The sequence below is a fragment of the Siphateles boraxobius genome, unplaced genomic scaffold (assembly GCF_051911475.1).
Source record: "Siphateles boraxobius isolate OS27281-9 unplaced genomic scaffold, OSU_SipBor_1 52, whole genome shotgun sequence".
Lineage (NCBI taxonomy): Eukaryota > Metazoa > Chordata > Actinopteri > Cypriniformes > Leuciscidae > Siphateles > Siphateles boraxobius.
The window spans coordinates 157,676-170,791 of record NW_027509164.1 but is presented as its reverse complement, the minus strand read 5'-3'; the positions used below and the strand labels follow the sequence as shown (position 1 = coordinate 170,791).

General features: G+C 46.1%; 1 non-coding gene and 2 pseudogenes across 1 annotated transcript; all 3 read left to right on the top strand.

Moving 5' to 3' along the window:
• Positions 1-5,500: 5,500 nt before the first annotated feature.
• LOC143713758 (U2 spliceosomal RNA) lies at positions 5,501-5,677 on the top strand (annotated as a pseudogene).
• Positions 5,678-6,111: 434 nt separating this feature from the next.
• On the top strand, positions 6,112-6,275 carry LOC143713714 (U1 spliceosomal RNA). The gene has a single exon (XR_013195265.1). It is a non-coding gene; the product is annotated as a U1 spliceosomal RNA (small nuclear RNA).
• A 6,600-nt stretch (positions 6,276-12,875) lies between these two features.
• On the top strand, positions 12,876-13,052 carry LOC143713757 (U2 spliceosomal RNA; annotated as a pseudogene).
• The last annotated feature ends 64 nt before the right edge of the window (positions 13,053-13,116 follow it).

The window sequence follows — 13,116 nt, the reverse complement described above, 5'->3', positions numbered from 1 at the left end:
CCCCCGCCTCTGCGTCATTGTGTCATCGCTTCTCGGCCTTTTGGCTAAGATCAAGTGTCTGGTCCTAAGGTAGAGACAGCGATCGCCTCTTGTTGGACTTGGTCTCGTGTGTTGCTTGTCACACGGGACACACACCCTTCAGGAGGTACATTGACAAGCGGCTTTTAATTGACGACTCGTTCTACGAGGAATCTTCTGGTTTTAAGGTAAGCAGGTTTTAATTTATTTATTGTATATTTATTGTTGGGTTTTAGCCGCAGCAGGCTAGTGGTGCCTCCAACATGTCGGCTGCTCGTGCCGGCATGAGGAGGCACCACAGCGTGCGTTTTAAATTTAAACCAAAAGAGGATGGCACTCTCCGGGTCATGTCCAGGCTGGACTTTTCTAGGAAGTGCATCCAACAGTTACTCGGTTTTAAGGTTGTGGACATAAACTGCCTGTTGACTCTGCCCCTGAATCATGGCTTTGATGTAAGTTTTGCTTCTGCTTCCTTGCTAAGTACTTTTTGGACTCGATTTGAAATGTGTAAAGCCAATTTCTCCATGTTCACTGTGGAAAAACTGACTGATAATTCACTGAAAGTTGTGATTGTCAGGATGTTTAATGAAACAGTTAGTGGAGAAGATATTTCTGTATGGTTGGCAAGATATTGCTCTATTCGTGGACAACCAGTCAAGGTTTTAGATGAAGACGGTATCTGGAGCTGTGCGTGGAGAGTGCCCATTAAACAATGGGCAGATCCCAACAGCTACCATGGCCTGAGTCAAATACCTTCTATGATTGTGTTGGGAGAGAATAGAGGCTACATCCATTACCAAGGGATGCCCAAGCTATGCCGCAAGTGTGGCAAACTTGGACATCTCGCCGAGGCATGCCAAGAAGTAGTGTGTAGGAAGTGCAGAGAAATTGGGCACATTTTTGAAGAGTGCCAAAATGGCAGAAAGTGCAACCTCTGTGGAGAATCATCCCATCTCTACAGAGACTGCCCTAAAAGTTTTGCCAACAAGTTAAAAAGCAACAAAATGGCCGCCCCACCCAAAGAACAAACAATTGAGGAGGCGGGCCCCGAGGTTTCGGCGGGAAATTCAAACCCCCAGCCAGCCTCAGGGATTGGACAGGAAGGAGGAAGTGGGGCGGCCACAGGGGCGGAGTCAATTCTGGCAGTTGGTGAGGGGGAGGAAGCCAATCCTCAAAATGAAATTGAAAAAGAAGACAGTATGGAGGATGAAGAGGAGGAAATGGCTTCCTCCCTAGTAACCGTGTCTGAGGTTAGTGTGTCCACGAGTGGGAGTGAAACAGATGTTTCGCTCCCCAATGCTCAAGTGCAGAAAAGAACTGCGAGATCTCCTCTGGTTCAAACAGAGGAGAAAAAGCTGCGGGTAGCGCATCGGCTAGATAGTTCCCCCATGGAAGATCTAGACCGTATGTGGCCCGCAGAATCTCCTAATGAAGTCTCTTTTCTGCATTTCAAGCTAAGAACATCATCGCCAAAGGATTCGCAAGAGGCCTTCTCTGCGAGCCCTGAGGCGTCAAGCACTTGCCCCCCTGATCCCAGCTCATCTGGGGAAAAGGGAAGGCAAGTGCAACAAGAAATAACATGATTTTAATTATATCTCTGTAGTCCCTTGGTTGCTTTTAAATGTCTCACACCCTTTTAACCATACTGCTCATGGCTCTCACTATCTCCACAATCAATGTGAGAAGTGTGAAGAGCAATATACGAGCACAGAGTGTGTTATCCTTTTTAAAATCTTTTAAGTCAGATGTGTTTTTATTGCAAGAATGTGGTCTGCCTTTTTTAACAAATTACAGGAAGTGGGAGACGATTTGGACCCCAGGACTTTCCATCTGGAGTGGGTCCAATTTTAACAAAAATGACGGTGTTGCTATTTTAATAAAAAATCCCCATGTTTTGGTGAAGGGCAGCACTGTGGTGAGGGATGGGCGGGCAATTTTAGCTAATCTGACTTTTTTAGGTAAGGATTTTAACATTTTAAATGTGTATGGTTTTACAGGTAAAAACAACAGGTATGAGCTTTTAGAAGACCTGCAGCCCCACATGCTCGGGAGGGCTCCCCTAGTGGTAGCAGGGGATTTTAATTGTGTTTTATCAAGACAGGATAGAAAGAGGGTAGGAGAGGATTTTAAGGTCGACAAGACATCGGTTTTATTACAAAATATAGTCAAAGATTTTAAGTTAGTTGACTGCTTTAAAACAATGCATCAAAGAGAGGAGGGCTTCACCTGGTTCAGTGGTGATGGCGCCAGAGCCTCTCGAATTGACTATGTTTTTACAAGGGACTGCCCGCCGACCGATGCTACATTGAGCCCCCTCTTCTTTTCTGATCACATGATGCTCTCCTGCACCCTTTCACTACCCACGGGTGTGACCGTAGGGGGAGGGCTGTGGAAGCTGAACTGCTCCCTATTAGAGGATGAGGAAGTGATTAGTGAATATAGGGAGCAGTTCAGCCAATGGCAGACCCTCCAAGACTTTTTCGACTCACGTGCACAGTGGTGGGAGATGGTGAAACAAAGGACAGGACGGTTTTTTAAACAAATTGGAAAAGAAAAAAAGAATAAAGAAAAAAGACGCATGATGGGGCTGCAAAAAAGACTGCAGAGATATTTTAATCTTTTAAACAGTGGATTGGATTTTACAGAAGAAATTAAAGAAGTAAAGAAAGAAATGTCAGATTTGTCCGAAACAAAGACTAAAGGTGTCATTTTAAGATGTAAGGAGAGAGAAATAGAAGAAGGGGAAAAGTGTACTAGATATTTTTTTAAAAAGACAATAACACGGGGAGGGTCAATTAATACTTTAAAAACTTTTACAGGTGGGGAGGTAAATACAACAGATCTGATTTTAGGGGAAATTGAAAGTTTTTACAATAATTTATACAGCACTAAAGAGGTACACAATGGCATCTTAGAGGAAGTTTTAGGGTTTTTAGACAAAAAGGTAAAGAGTCCAGATGTGCTTTTATCCCAAGATTTTACTCTTTTAGAAATGCACAAAGCGCTAAAAGGTTTTAAAAAGGGGAAGTCCCCAGGCTTGGATGGACTCCCCTTTGAGTTTTATCTGACTTTCTGGGACATTTTAGCACACGACTTATTGACAGTTTTTAAAGAACTTGAGACTCTTGACAGACTTCCAGACAGCTTTAGAGTAGGGATAGTTACATTACTATACAAAAAAGGGGACAAGACTGACCTGAGAAACTGGCGACCAATCACTCTTTTAAATTATGATTGTAAACTTTTTAGTAAGATTTTAGCTACACGTATGTCGACTGTTTTAGAGGACGTAATCCACCTGGATCAAGCATGCGCTGTGCCCGGCAGGAAGATCACGGACAGCCTGGTACTGATCAGAGACGCCATCTGTTTTGCGAGAGACAGAAACATTCGGCTAGTAGTCCTAAATTTAGATTTCGAAAAAGCCTTTGATCGCGTCTCGCACCAGTACCTGTTCCAGGTACTGGAAAAAATGGGGTTTCCTGGGAGGTTTATAGCCTGGGTGGGACTGCTGTACAACGATCTGTCTAGCAGAATTTTGGTTAACGGGCATTTATCCAAAGCTGTAAAACTCTACAGCGGCGTCCGTCAGGGGTGTCCTTTATCTCCCCTTCTGTATGTGGCTTGTATTGAGCCACTGGCACAAATCTTGAGAAGGGATAAATGGATTAAAGGACTAGACATCCCAGGGACTGGTGGACTGACGGCGACCTGTGTTTTATATATGGATGACGTGACCCTTTTAGCGACTGACCTTTTATCAGTACGAAGAGCAATGGACTTGACTGACTGGTACGGTCGGGCCTCGGGCGCCAAGCTCAATAGGAGTAAGTCCGAGGCCCAGCTCTTCGGGCCGTGGGGGAACGTGGACACAGTTGGACTAGATTTGGATTTTAAAGACAATGATTTGAAAATTTTAGGTGTAAAATTTGACAGAGAGGGTGGAGGACAAGGAAACTGGACTGACATGTTAGGGAAAGTCAGGCAAAGACTGGGCTTTTGGGGACTGAGACAATTGACGTTTGAAGGCAAGATTTTAATTTTTAAAGCTGTGATTTTACCACTGATTTTACTTGTCTGTTCTGTTTTTAGTCCCCCAAGACGATTCCTGGCCAACCTGGAGAGGGCGGTATTTTATTTCCTGTGGGGGTCCAAGTGGGAACGACTAAAGAGGGAGGTCGTCAAAAAGAAAAAAGAGAATGGCGGGAAAGGCCTCCCAGACCCCCACCTGTTTTTAGGCAGCCGCTTTGCCGCCCTCCACATCCAGTACGCACTGACCCCATCCAGAGAACACAAGACAGCAGCCATGACCCGATTCTGGATGGGGTCATACCTAAGAACTTTGAAAATTTTACCCATTGATCTTAAAAGTCCTGTGTCTTTTAATTTGTCAAAAGAGCATAGTTTTATTAAGAAATTTTTAAAGAAATATCTTTTAGAGACAAATGATGCCACCATTTTAACTAACCATAAGTCTCTTATCTCTCTTGTGCAGGATCGAGAATCGGTGAGCCCGGTTCCAGGCCTCACACTAGGTGAGGCCAAAGATGTTTGGAGGAACGCAGCCCACCCAGCTCTCCAGAACAGGCTTAAAGACTTGTCGTGGATGGTGGCTCATGAGATCCTCCCGGTCAGGGCGGTTATGCACTCCAGAGGCATGGCCAAAAACTCCACCTGCCCACGGTCCGGATGTGGTTCCCCGGAGACCGTTCGACATCTGCTCTGGGAGTGCGGCGAAGCGCGGGACCTGTGGGCCAAGACCGGCCCCCTGTTTTTCCCGTGCCTGCCAGCGGGTGGGGCCCAGGTGGACTACAAGCTCGCCATCCTGGGGGTGGGTCAGGGCTTGAAGGAGCTGACACAACCAAAATTTTCCTCGCTCTGGCTCACCCTAAACGTGATTAAGGATGCCATCTGGGTCACCAGAAATCTGCTGGTGGGGAAACGCGTGACGGTCCCCCTCCGCGCGTGCGAGCAGAAAATAAGATCAACGCTGCAGGGTGGGCCGCACGTCGTTATTCGGATGGGGGGGCCGGGGTCACACGTAGAAGGTCCCGGCCGCCACCGACCCTGGCCGCCCGTAGATGCACCCTCACCACACCGGCTACGGGAACAGCGGGCCAGCGGGCCGGAGGAGAGGGGATCTCCGCTGGGCACCAGAAGCGGGGAGTCTGGGGCCTGTTCTGGAGACCTGGAGTGAATGGACAATCTTGATAGGGACTCACCCTCGATCCTGTACAAGAGATGTTTTATTTGGCATATTTTATTGTTTTATTGTTTTATATTTGCATTCCTATTTTATTTTAATCCATTTTACCTTTACTTTAAAACAACACACAACATACATGGACTTTTACACAACACATCAACATAACTGATTTTTAACTGTAACTTATGTCCTTTTTGTTGTTTTAAGATATGTGCAAAAATGTGATTTTATAAGGAAAAAATGGATATTGAAAGAATGGAATGAAACAATGTGACAATAAACTTTTTTCGAAAGAAAAAATCTGTTCTTATCAGTTTAATATCTGATACGTGCCCTACCCGGGCACCATATATTAAATTGATTTTTGGAACTGGGAGATGGAAGAGGGGCTTGCTCCGTCCACTCCACGCATCGACCCGGTATTGCAGTACTTCTGGGAACGGTGCACCCCCAAAAACTGTGTTCAATGAAAGAGATGTTTTAGTCTTGTGTGGCAGCAGGTGTTAATGGAAGTAACGTATATTGCTGTGTATGGGTGCTTTAAAGGTGTTGTAGGTGATCATATGCTATACAGGTAATGGTGGTGTGAGAGGGAAAAAAAAACAACAACTCTGTTCTTATCTCGTTTAACATCTGATTCGTCCACTATCCGGTGGCCGCGTATGAAATTGATTTTTGGCTCATGGATCCGGAGCATGAAAACAACATCATCCACAACAACAACAGCAAAAGAGCCCGACTCTGCAGGTTTTTGATGTCTCTCTCTTATCTCTTGGAGTTTTTACGAATGAGCTGATGAGTTGAATCAGGTGTGTGTTTGATTGTCCGACCGTTGGTGAGGATTGCGGAGAGGGACACGGTGCCTCTGACGGGAGGCCTGGGAATTCATACTTACCTGGCAGGGGAGACACCATGATCAGGAAGGTGGTTCACCCAGGGCGAGGCTCGGCCATTGCACTCCGGTTGTGCTGACCCCTGCGAATTCCCCAAATGTGGGAATCTCGACTGCATAATTTATGGTAGTGGGGGACTGCGTTCGCGCTCTCCCCTGGACACACTGGTTAAAAGAGCAGATTGTTCGAGTTCCTCTTCTTCTGGTAGTTAACGACCTAGGAAGTCCAGGGAATTGAACTGCAGTGGTTGATCGAGAGATGTAAAACTCTCAACCTAGGACCAGTCTGCAAAAGTAGGGCTGTTTTTTAGTTTTTTTTTTCATCATTCTTCAAATAATCTCCATTATTCAACCAGCGCTTTTATTGGCAGCAGTGGTCCTAGAAGCAAAGTTGTTCCGAATGAGGAGTTCTATCATGTGGTATGAATACCTTGTGCATGTGTGAAAAATCACCTGACATACAGTCGCCTATGGCCGTATTCATGTTGTTGTTTTTACTGTTTACAGCGCCACCAAGTGGCCAGTCGCCACATCCCTTTTCACCTGAGCACAGGCTGAGCCCGTGCACAGGTGTACCGACTTGGGTGTAATTGTCTCATTCCGTTGGAGAGTTATGGCCATTTAAGTAAAGCCCGCCTCGCCCACTCCCAACGTTTTGGCGTCCCGTCGCCAACGTGTATCGAAATTCCGACTTTTTTCCCCATCGCTGTCGGCAATCAGACTCCAGGGAATCTTTCTGCACCGGTTTGGGTCAGATCGGGCGAAAGACCTAGGACTAGTGTGCAAAAGTAGCTTTTTCACAAAATCCCAAATACCCGAAAATCTCGCCAGCGCAACCATCAAATCCGAGGCCTGCATCTTGTTCGGCCCGAGCCAAGGATTCCGGTGATGTAAGACACTTGGGTCTGCGACGGACGGTTCAGGAGTTACGAGGCATTTCGTACTTCTGATCGCTGCAGCGCCACCTTGGGGCCGATTGGGCCGAGCCTTGGTGATGTTGTAGACCGGGCGGGTACTACCATCCCTCAAGAGTTTCAAGTCTCTACGACGTACGCTTTGGTCTGCCCGCTCACTTTTAGGGCAGAATGTTTGTTGGTCCAAAATCCCAGGTTGCACTCCAAAGTGTCGTGTTGTGCGCTCTGCTGTGATCCATTTTCGGTGTCAACAGTCAAGCTGAGCTTGTATTGCTGTGAGCTGAGCTTGTTTGCTGGCGACCTTTAGACCCTCTCGCCACGGCCCAGGTGGGCGTGGCCTTTGACGGCTCCCCCGCCTCTGCGTCATTGTGTCATCGCTTCTCGGCCTTTTGGCTAAGATCAAGTGTCTGGTCCTAGGGTAGAGACAGCGATCGCCTCTTGGAGGTTTTTCCGGCTTGGGTCCTTCAGTGACTTGAGCCCCAAACTTTTGAGAGGTACATTGATCCAGCTGCTTTTATTCCGGTTCTGTTTTAAGGTAAGACCTTTTTATCTATTTATTTATTATTTATTTATTTATTGTTTTTTAAAGTTTTAGGCTGTTGGTGTCTCCACCATGTCGGCTGCCCGTGCCGGCATGAGGAGGCACCACAGCGTGCGTTTTTTATTCAAAGAAGTTGAGGGGAAGCTCCTGGGGATGTCACGTCTTGACTTCTCCAGGAAGCTGATCCAAAAAACTCTAAATTTTAAACCTGATGATCTGAATTGCATCGTGACTCTGCCCCTGAACAAAGGATTTGATGTTAGTTTTAGAGCGGTTTCCCACCTGAATGATTTCTGGCACAGATTTGAAGTAGCTAAATCCCAGCTGTCCATGTTTACTGTTGAAAAGCTCTCTGACAACACACTTAAAACTGTGATTGTTAGAATGTTTAATGAGACAGTGACTGGGGAGGACATTTGTGTCTGGCTGGGCAGATTTTGCACAGTTCGAAGCCAGCCAGTCAAGGTTTTAGATGAGGATGGTATTTGGACATGCTCCTGGCGAATTCCCATTAAACAATGGGAAGACGCTGGGGGCTACCAGGGCCTGAAGCATCTGCCTTCTATGATTGTGTTGGGTGAGAACAGAGGCTACATTCACTACCAGGGTATGCCCAAATAATGTTGAAAATGTGGAAAGTTTGGGCACTTAGCTGAAGCATGCCAGGAAATGATATGTGGGAAATGCAGAGAAATTGGTCATACTTTTGAAGAGTGTACCAATGGCAGGCGGTGCAACCTCTGTGGGGAGTCATCCCATCTCTACAGAGATTGCCCTAAAAGTTTTGCCAACAAACTGAAAGGCAACAAAATGGCCGCCCCACATGTGGAACAAACAAAAGAGCAAAGGAAGGAGGAGGCGGTCCCTGAGGTTTTGGCGGGAAATTCTATTTCCCAGCCAGCCTCAGGGAGTGGGCAGGAGGAAGGAAGTGGGGCGGCCACAGGGGCGGAGTCAAGTTTTAACAGCGAACAGAGTGAGGAAGCCGTTCCCCAACAAGAGAGAAGTGAAAACAAAATGGAGGAGGAGGAGGAGGATGCAACGGCTTCCTCACTCTACACCGTATCGGAGGTTAGTGTGGTGGATAGTGGGGGTGAATCCGAGGGTTCACTCCCCAATGCTCAGGTGCAAAAAAGGTCTGCGAGATCTCCTCTGCTTCAAACAGAGGAGAAAAGGCTGCGGGCATCGCATCGGCTAGATAGTTCCTCTTCGTTAGATCTAGACCGTATGTGGCCTGCAGAATCTCCCAATGAAGTCTCCTTTTTGCACGTTAAGCTTAGAACATCGTCACCGAAGGAGCCACAAGAGGTTCTCTCTGTGGACTCTGAGGCGGCGAGCATTTGCCCTCCTGATCCCAGTTTTTCTGGGGAAAAGGAGAAGCAAGTGCTACATGACATAACATGATTTTAATGTAACTTTCTGCAGTCTTTTGGTTTTATCCTTCTATTAATGCTTGTATTTTTAACCATACTGCTCATGGCCCTCACTATCTCTACAATCAATGTGAGAAGTGTGAGGTCTACTTTGCGAGCACAGAGTGTGTTATCCTTTTTAAAAACTTTTAAGTCAGATGTGTTTTTATTGCAAGAATGTGGTTTGCCCTTTTTAACAAATTACAGGAAGTGGGAGGAGATTTGGACCCCAGGATTTTCCATTTGGAGTGGGTCCAATTTTAACAAAAATGACGGTGTTGCTATTTTAATAAAAAATCCCCATGTTTTGGTGAAGGGCAGCACTGTGGTGAGGGACGGGCGGGCAATTTTAGCAAATCTGACTTTTTTAGGTAAGGATCTTAACATTTTAAATATGTATGGTTTTACTGAAAAAAATAACAGGTATGAGCTTTTAGAAGACTTGCAACCCCACATGCTAGGCAGGGCTCCCCTAGTGGTAGCAGGGGATTTTAATTGTGTATTATCAAAAAAGGACAGAAGGAGGGTAGGAGAGGATTTTAAGGTCGACAAGACATCGGTTTTATTACAAAATATAGTCAAAGATTTTAAGTTAGTTGACTGTTTTAAAACAATGCATCAAAGAGAGGAAGGCTTCACCTGGTTCAGTGGTGACGGTGCCAGAGCCTCTCGAATTGACTATATTTTTACCAGGGACCTCCCGCCGACCGATGCTACATTGACCCCCCTCTTTTTTTCCGACCACATGATGCTGTCTTGCACTCTTTCACTCCCCACGGGTGTGACTGCAGGGGGAGGGCTGTGGAAGCTGAACTGTTCCCTATTAGAGGACGAGGAAGTGGTTAGTGAGTATAGGGAGCAGTTCAGCCAATGGCAGACCCTCCAGGACTTTTACGACTCACGTGCACAGTGGTGGGAGATGGTGAAACAAAGGACAGGACGGTTTTTTAAACAAATTGGAAAAGAAAAAAAGAATAAAGAAAAAAGACGCATGATGGGGTTGCAAAAAAGACTGCAGAGATATTTTAACCTTTTAAACAATGGATTGGATTTTACAAATGAAATAAAAGAAGTAAAGAAAGAAATGTCAGATCTGTCTGAAACAAAGAGCAAAGGTGTCATTTTAAGATGTAGAGAAAGGGAGTTAGAGGAAGGAGAGAAGTGTACCAGGTATTTTTTTAAAAAGACAATAGCTCGGGGAGGGTCGATCAATATTTTAAAAACTTTTAGAGGGGGGGAAGTAAATACAACTGACCTGATTTTAGGGGAAATTGAAAGTTTTTACAGTAATTTATACGGCACTAAAGAGGTACACAATGGCATCTTAGAGGAAGTTTTAGGGTTTTTAGATGAAAAAGTTAAGAGTCCAGATGTGCTTTTATCCCAGGATTTTAATCTTTTAGAATTGGAAAAAGCTTTAAAGGGTTTTAAGAAGGGGAAGTCCCCGGGCATGGACGGACTCCCCTTTGAGTTTTATCTGACTTTCTGGGACATTTTAGCACATGACTTACTTACAGTTTTTAAAGAATTTGAGACTCTTGACAGACTTCCAGACAGCTTTAGAGTAGGGATAGTTACATTACTGTACAAAAAAGGAGACAAGACTGACTTGAGAAACTGGCGACCAATCACTCTTTTAAATTATGATTGCAAACTTTTTAGTAAGATTTTAGCTACACGCATGTCGACTGTTTTAGAGGACGTAATCCACCTGGATCAAGCTTGCGCTGTGCCCGGCAGGAAGATCACGGACAGCCTGGTACTGATCAGAGACGCCATCTGTTATGCGAGAGACAGAAACATTAGGCTTGTAGTCCTAAATTTAGACTTTGAAAAAGCTTTTGATCGGGTCTCGCACCAGTACCTCCTTCAGGTACTGCAAAAAATGGGCTTTCCAGAGAGGTTTATAGCTTGGGTGGGACTGCTGTATGAGGGCTTAAGCAGCAAATTTCTTGCAAATGGGCATCTTTCCAAAGCTGTAAATATCCACAGCGGTGTCCGTCAGGGGTGTCCTTTATCTCCCCTTCTGTATGTGGCTTGTATTGAGCCACTGGCACAGATCTTGAGAAGGGATAAATGGATTAAAGGACTAGATATCCCAGGAACTGGTGGACTGACGGCGACCTGCGTTTTATATATGGATGACGTGACCCTTTTAGCGACTGACTTTTTATCAGTACGAAGAGCAATGGACTTGACTGACTGGTACGGTCGGGCCTCGGGCGCCAAGCTTAACAGGAGTAAGTCCGAGGCCCTGCTCTTCGGGCCGTGGGGCGACGTGGACACAGGAGGACTAGATTTGGATTTTAAAGAAAAGGATTTGAAAATTTTAGGAGTAAAATTTGACAGGGAGGGTGGAGGACCAGGAAACTGGACTGACATGTTAGGGAAAGTCAGACAAAGACTGGGCTTTTGGGGACTAAGACAACTGACGTTAGAAGGCAAGATTTTAATTTTTAAAGCAGTGATTTTACCACTAATTTTACTTGTCTGTTCTGTTTTTAGTCCCCCAAGACGATTCCTGGCTAAGTTGGAGAGGGCGGTATTTTATTTCCTGTGGGGGTCCAAGTGGGAACGAATCAAGAGGGAGGTCGTTAAAAAGAAAAAAGAGAATGGCGGGAAAGGCCTCCCAGACCCCCACCTGTTTTTAGGCAGCCGCTTTGCCGCCCTCCATATCCAGTATGCACTGACCCCATCCAGAGAACACAAGACAGCAGCCATGACCCGATTCTGGATTGGGTCATACCTAAGAAGTTTGAAAATTTTACCCATTGATCTTAAAAGTCCAGTGTCTTTTAATTTGTCAAAAGAGCATAGTTTTATTAAGAAATTTTTAAAGAAATATCTTTTAGAAACAAATGATGCCACTGTTTTAACTAATCACAAGTCTCTCGTCTCTCTTGTGCAGGATCGAGAATCGGTGAGTCCAGTTCCAGGCCTCACACTAGGTGAGGCCAAAGACGTTTGGAGGAACGCAGCCCACCCAGCTCTCCAGAACAGGCTTAAGGACCTGTCGTGGATGGTGGCTCATGAGATCCTCCCGGTCAGGGCGGTCATGCACTCCAGAGGCATGGCCAAAAACTCCACCTGCCCACGGTCCGGATGTGGTTCCCCGGAGACCGTTCAACATCTGCTCTGGGAGTGCGGCGCTGCGCGGGACCTGTGGGCCAAGACAGGCCCCCTGTTTTTCCCGTGCCTGCCAGCGGGTGGGGCCCAGGTGGACTATAAGCTCGCCATCCTGGGGGTGGGTCAGGGCTTGAAGGAGTTGACACCACCAACGTTTGCCTCGCTCTGGCTCAACCTCAACCACATCAAGGATGCCATCTGGGTCACCAGAAACCTGCTGGTGGGGAAACGCGTGACGGTCCCCCTCCACGCGTGCGAGCAGAGGATAACATCAACGCTGCAGGGTGGGCCGCACGTCGTTATTCGGATGGGGGGGCCGAGGTCACACGGAGAAGGTCCCGGCCGCCACCGTACCTGGCCGCCCGTAGATGCACCCTCACCACTCTGGCTACGGGAACAGCGGGCCAGCGGGCCGGAGGAGAGGGGATCTCCGCTGGGCACTGGAAGCGAGGAGTCTGGGGCCTGTTCTGGAGACCTGGAGTGAATGGACATTCTTGATAGGGACTCACCCTCGATCCTGTACAAGAGATGTTTTATTTGGCATATTTTATTGTTTTATTGTTTTATATTTGCATTCCTATTTTATTTTAATCCATTTTACCTTTACTTTAAAACAACACACAACATACATGGACTTTTACACAACACATCAACATAACTGATTTTTAACTGTAACTTATGTCCTTTTTGTTGTTTTAAGATATGTGCAAAAATGTGATTTTATAAGGAAAAAATGGATATTGAAAGAATGGAATGAAACAATGTGACAATAAACTTTTTTCGAAAGAAAAAATCTGTTCTTATCAGTTTAATATCTGATACGTGCCCTACCCGGGCACCATATATTAAATTGATTTTTGGAACTGGGAGATGGAAGAGGGGCTTGCTCCGTCCACTCCACGCATCGACCCGGTATTGCAGTACTTCTGGGAACGGTGCACCCCCAAAAACTGTGTTCAATGAAAGAGATGTTTTAGTCTTGTGTGGCAGCAGGTGTTAATGGAAGTAAC